Here is a 6,288-nt window from a genome sequence, read left to right on the forward strand (position 1 = left end):
AGCAGTGGGTCCACTCCACCTTGATGAAGGTCAGAGAGCTTAAGGCTACTCTTGCTCTTTCAAAGTTATTGACAAGAAATCTAACTTAAAAAGCAGCTACAAACAAGATATCCAGACCTAGGGTGTGGTTATTTGGTATTTTGGACATTAAGATGTCCTATAGAGGTAGATCAGCTCCACTTTGACCAAAGGTCAGAGAATTCAAGCCTATTCCTGTTCCTTCATTTTTAAAACAGGAAGTTTGGCATAGGAAGTGACTGCCTACTTTGTCAGGATACTTGGTCTAAGGTGTAGTTGCTGCTCCTGCCTAAAACATCAGAATGCTTAACTCAGGAAATTGTGGCGTGGTGTCTCTAATATTGAAGCAGGTAATTGCTCTGGTTTTTATTTGTGCCTTCTTCCCCCCTTTTTGGATTGGGTGTATAAGCATATGGAAAATAAACATAGGGGTATTCAGTATTCAGCATACAGTGGATGGAGAGCCCTCCTGGTTATAGCCTATGTGTCTGTTTTTCTTTCCTATCTCTGTTCCTCCTATCTAATTTTTTCTAATCCACATGCCCCTACCCTGGAACATGCAAACCCAATTGAGGCTGGACCCTGAGAGATGACACCCCAAAGTGTGGCTATGACAACATGAGACCCTGTCTCAAATTTTATTTATTGTTAAAGGCAGGAAAAGGAAATTAGTCAGGAGCCTAAAAGTTTTTACATGTTAACTCTAACTTACAATTGGTCCTTTTGTTGGTGCCTTAAGTTAGGGGTTCTATTGCTGTGATGAGACACCATGACTATGGCAACTCTTAAAAATGAAAGCATTTAATTGGGGCTGGCTTACAGCTAAGAGGTTTAGTTCATTGTCATCATGGCGGGAAGCAGGGCAGCACACAGGCAGACATGGTGCTGGAGGAACCAAGAGTTCTCCATCGGGATCAAGAGGCAACAGGAAGAGTCAGTGAGCCCCTGAGCCCAACCTGAGCAACTGAAACTCAAAGCCCACCCCCAGTGACACACTTCTCCCACAGGGCCACACCTACTCCAATCAGGTCACACCTCCTAGTAGAGCCACTCCCTGTGAGCCTATGGAGGCCAATTTCATTCAAAACACCACAGTCAGACTGCTTGATAGTCCCCTAACTGGGGCAAATGGTATCTCAACCTTTTTGAAACTTACTTGCAATTGGTATAAGACACTTTTTTAAAAAAAAAAAATTATTTATTTATTTACTATGTATACAATAGTCTGTCTATCTGGCCTGAAAGCCAGAAGAGGCCACCAGACCTCACTACAGATGGTTGTGAGCCACCATGTGGTTGCTGGGAATTGAACTCAGGAGCTTTGGAAGAGCAGGCAATGCTCTTAACCACTGAGCCATCTCTCCAGCCCGGTATAAGACACTTTTAAATGTGTCATGTCAATCAAACAAAACATTTAACTAGATATGGAGAGCCTAAAATAAGTTGACTCAAAAGACCACACCCTATTACCAAAACATAGCTATGTTTTCTATTTTAAAAGTAGATAAGGACCGATGGGACATATGCCTAAACTGTCCCTGGGAGATCCAGGCACAGTTTGTCCTGAGGATTTCTGAGTGAGTTCTGTTCAGTGTCACCTGCAGGACCCACTTGTGTGACCAGAGTAGGAGGTCCAGGGAATGCCCACAGAGTCACTCTTTCTGTGTCCCAGAACACCCCCAACAGTGCGGGCAGGGTGTTCAAGATGAGGTTGATCACACCCTTATTGCACCTCCCAGTGGGCTGTTAGGGTTTCTTCTAACCCAGAAGGAGGCTTCCTGTAAAGCTGTTTCCTGTCTGAAGATCCTAGTGGCCCACAGGTACCCAGGATGGGCTAGCAGGAGCATTTATCTCTTTTCTTAAGTCTGAGGGCCCTTCAGTAGGAAATTACAACATTGACTGAATCTCTTAGCTTCTCTCAAGTTGCTCCCCAAATCTGCCAAGCTTTGTTCTGCTGTTTCATTCACAAATAACCAAACAGTTCGAGAAACAGGTAAGAAATCTACTTATCCTAGATAGGTGTGCCCAGGGCCAAAGACACTTCTCTCTGAACAGTTTCACGTTTGGTTCCTCACAGGGCAGGGCTGGAGGGGGGTGTACATGCTCCTATTATAGGTTCTCTCATGATAAGAGAATTCTCAGGGGTCAGGGTCCTACCTCCTTCCTCACTTGACCATGGGCAAATCTGTCACAGTACTAGTAGGTGTGTTTTTATCACTTTAATGAGATTCTAATTAGCCCAAGGTTCAGTGACTTACGAACACGGCATCTGACCAGGCCAAGCCCCCTCGTCGTGACTGGGAGTGTATGACTACTTGATGGCAGAGACCTGAGAGCCGGGGCTATCAGCATATGGCTTTAACAAGCAAGGGACATCTGATGACAGCACAACAGGCAGCCAGTAATTTCTGGGTTTAAGCTAAAGACAAAGCCAATGACCTCAAGCACAGACTAATAAACTAGCAGACAAAATAATGTGTTAAACGACACTTATCATTCTGCTGCTAAATCAGATGCAGAGACTGGAATCATCTGTAGTTAATTTCACACATGGTTCTACCCTTTCCCCATCCAGCCAAAAAAGTCACACGGGGGCTTGCCTCTATCCTCAAAACAGGGAGCCACAGCTGTCCTTGCAGGCTTACTGGCCAAAAGACCAGACACTTGGTTTTCAGGACTGGCTTATTTCTTTTACTTTTTCTCAAAAAGGAAGTTGGCGCAGGTGTCCCATGGCACTGAGGCAGGAAGGCAGACTTCCGGTCTCAGAGCAGCATAGGCAGTCCTTCCTAAGGACCAGAGCACAGGCAGTCCGAGAACTCAAAGTCTACTTGGGTTGGCAGAAACTGTCACTGAATGAGGACTTAGTGTCTAACACACATAACAGCTGGAGCCATGAGACTTAGATTTTTGTAAAAAGAAAAAATGGTTTATTGTGTGGCTGACTGATGAGGCAAGAACTGTAACCACAGATCTCCTCACAACTGGTCGGTGGTGGGATGTTTCTACAGAGAAAGGAGAGTGTTGCTAGTTGATGACATGATATGCACCTTCCTAGATCCCATGTTTCTTGAGTTGAGGGTGGGAGTTGTGTTCTGCCCAAGTGTTGGAAACTTGCAACATCATTGATAGGTTGTTGCTAAAATTCCTTTTCTGCCTCCCTAAGATCCTGACAACAAATCAAAGTATTTGTTTTGTTTACCAGTGTTTTTACTTAGCTTGTTGTTTCTACTTAGCATACTGGCTTTCTTTCTTTCTTTCTTTCTTTCTTTCTTTCGTTCTTTCTTTCTTTCTGTCTTTCTGTCTTTCTTTCTTTTTCTTTCTCTCTTTCTTTTCTTTTTTTTTTCTTTCTCTTTTTTTTAGCTATCTCAGGCCGTATGTGGGAATTTAAGCCCCGCATCAGAATGCCAAATGTAACAAGTACACCAGGCTTTTTCTTCAGGTCCACCAACAAGCTCCCAAATCATGACACAGAGACTTATTAGTTATGAATGCTCAGCCTTAGCTTAGGCTCCTTTCTTCGCTCCTCAGAAGGCTGTACTGGAAAGTCTTTATCCAGCAGAGATAATGGCTTCCTCATAACCCATAAATAGAGCTCCTCTCCAGTCTCCACCACCTATATACCCTGGCCCCTCCCCTAGGCCATGGGCAATAGGGCAGAACTGCATACAGCAGGTGATATGGAGGGACTAGATGCTCAAGTGACCGTCCTTCAGTTAGAGGATGTCAGCACTGCACACGGGCATAGCTGACCCAAAGATGGCAGTTGTTTGGAGTAACAAACAGACTATTGTTTGGGTCACCAGCCAGCTCCCAATCACGGTACTGGGACTACACCAGGGAGAAAAAGAGGGAAATGCCTGGGTCAGATGCCAGCCAGCTAGATGGAGTAGGACATACAGAAGGAAAGAAAGATAAAAGTTCCCAAGACAAAATGTAGATGAAAAGAAACAGGTCAAGTTGTAAGAGCTAGCAAGAAACAAGCCTAAACTAAGGCCAAGCACTCATAACTAATAAGTTTCTGTGTCATGATTTGGGAGCTTGGTGGCCCCAAGAAAAAGCCTGGTATACTTGTTACATTTGGCATTCCGACATGGGGCTTGAATTTCCACATAGGGCCTCAGATAACTGAAAAAAAAAAGAAAGGGAAGGGAAAGAAGAGAAAGAAAAAATAAGAGAATAAGGAAAGGATGGAAGGAAGGAAGGAAGGAAGGAAGGAAGGAAGGAAGGAAGGAAGGAAGGAAGGAAGGAAAACCTATACACTCAGTAGAAACAGCAAGCTAAATAAAAACACGGGCATCACCAGCATCCCAGAGCTGGGGCAACTGAAACCAGTCCCCAACTAAAACTTGTGGCTCTTGGCCAGGCTCACAGACTGAGCTTATCTTTCACAGACTGAGAGCAGAGTGGAGCCAGCCCTGGTGCAGAGCTGCTTAGCAGTTTAAAGTTTGGCTCATGTGGTCAAAAAAGGATAGAGATATGCTGTATAGAAAGATTCACGTGAGGAAAACCTCTAAACAGGTTACAGCGTGTTTAAAAACAATGTAGGCTTAAGAAAGAAAAGAGAAGGGCATCGTCATAGAAAAAGTAAATCGTTTATAAATAATAATGTCTTTTGTTGCAGAGTAATGCTATTGTACACTGGGAAGATTTGTCCCTGTGATTGGTTAATAAACAAGCTGACCGGCCAATAGCTAAACAGAATAAAGATAGGCAGGAAAGTCAAACTCGGAATTCTGGAAAGAAGAAAGGCAAAGTGAAGAATCACCAGCCAGACACAGAGGAAGCAGGAGATGAATGTGTCATGATAATAAAGGTACCACCACGTGGCAGAGTATAAAAAAGGAATCTGGGTTAATTTAAATATGAGTATATAATTTCTTTTTGTTAAAGTTAATACTCTTCCTTTTTCTTTAGACAATACCTGATGATTGTTCTTATTGTATATAATTTTATTGTGTTGGAGTTAAAATGTTGTGGGAACTCCTTTAGCCAATTGCCTTGAAGATACCAGTCCACTTTGGGCATGATCTCACGTACTATATGTGCAGACTAAAAGTAGCCCCTTTTCTGCTGGATTCAGCTCCAGTTCCCAGAACACGCAGAGGACGGCAGATTGCTACCTTTACTGTGAGTTTATCCCCAAATAAATAAATCTTTGCTATACTCTATTCCAGGCTATTATGGAACTCTTTGTTACTACTACAATTTGGTGCCCACATGGCCTGACTTGTGAGCTATTATTTATAGACAATTTACATTGGTATAGATTTTTGTATATTGTTACAAATTCAAATTTTATTTGTTATATTGAATATGCTCCTATTTCTGTTTACAATATTTGTGCACCTATGCAAAGTTCTTTTGTCATATTGTATACATGCATGTTTCTACCTCAGCTTAAGATATTTTATATATTGATGCAATTTTAGGATATATTTATCATATTGCACTATACATTTCTACCTCTGATCAAGATACTTATACATATTGTTTACATTTTGAGGCCATTGTCCTCATTTGCTGCACAGTTGTTTAAAGATTATTTAATTTTTTAATATGAAGCCTTAGTTTTAAGCTATATAGGTATTAAGAAGTACAGGTCTGAAAGCCCCCCCTGCCCAGCTTGTTAAACAACTTAGCACCGGTAACAACATTTTGCAAGGCTTGTACTGAATATTCAGGGTTTTAACAAAGGGCAGTTTAGAAGCTGCCAAAACGAGATAGAGACACCTGTGGCTGGGACGGAGGAACGGTGAATACCGAGAAAGACACACTGTCTGCCCTAGACAAGAGCCAAGGCAGCCCATATCTGAATTCTCGGGAACCAGGGACCTTGTCCTGACTTGAACTCGGCCATATTCAAACTGACCAATGAAAACCCTGTAACTATGCATCTCGCTTCTGTAACCGCGCTTCTGCTCCCTTTACCCTATAAAAACCCACTACCCCAGCCTGACAGCGCGCCAGTCCTCCGAGAGACTTGGACGCCCCAGGTACCTGTGTATCTGAATAAACCTCTTGCTGTTTGCATCCGCTGGCCTCGCTGTTCCTTGGGAAGGGTCTCCCCAGACTGAAAGACACTCTCTGAGGGTCTTTCAGGTCAATAGTCACCCATGTTTGACATACTTAAGACTAGTCAGGTTCTTTAGATGTATAGAGATTGTATTCTGCGTAGACATGTAATATTTAACTACTTCAAAGAACTGTAGAATATAACATTTAAATACCTAAGGGTTCTGTTGATGTGAGATATGATTGCTCCTGGCAGCA

Source organism: Microtus ochrogaster, unplaced genomic scaffold (assembly GCF_000317375.1).
Source record: "Microtus ochrogaster isolate Prairie Vole_2 unplaced genomic scaffold, MicOch1.0 UNK9, whole genome shotgun sequence".
Lineage (NCBI taxonomy): Eukaryota > Metazoa > Chordata > Mammalia > Rodentia > Cricetidae > Microtus > Microtus ochrogaster.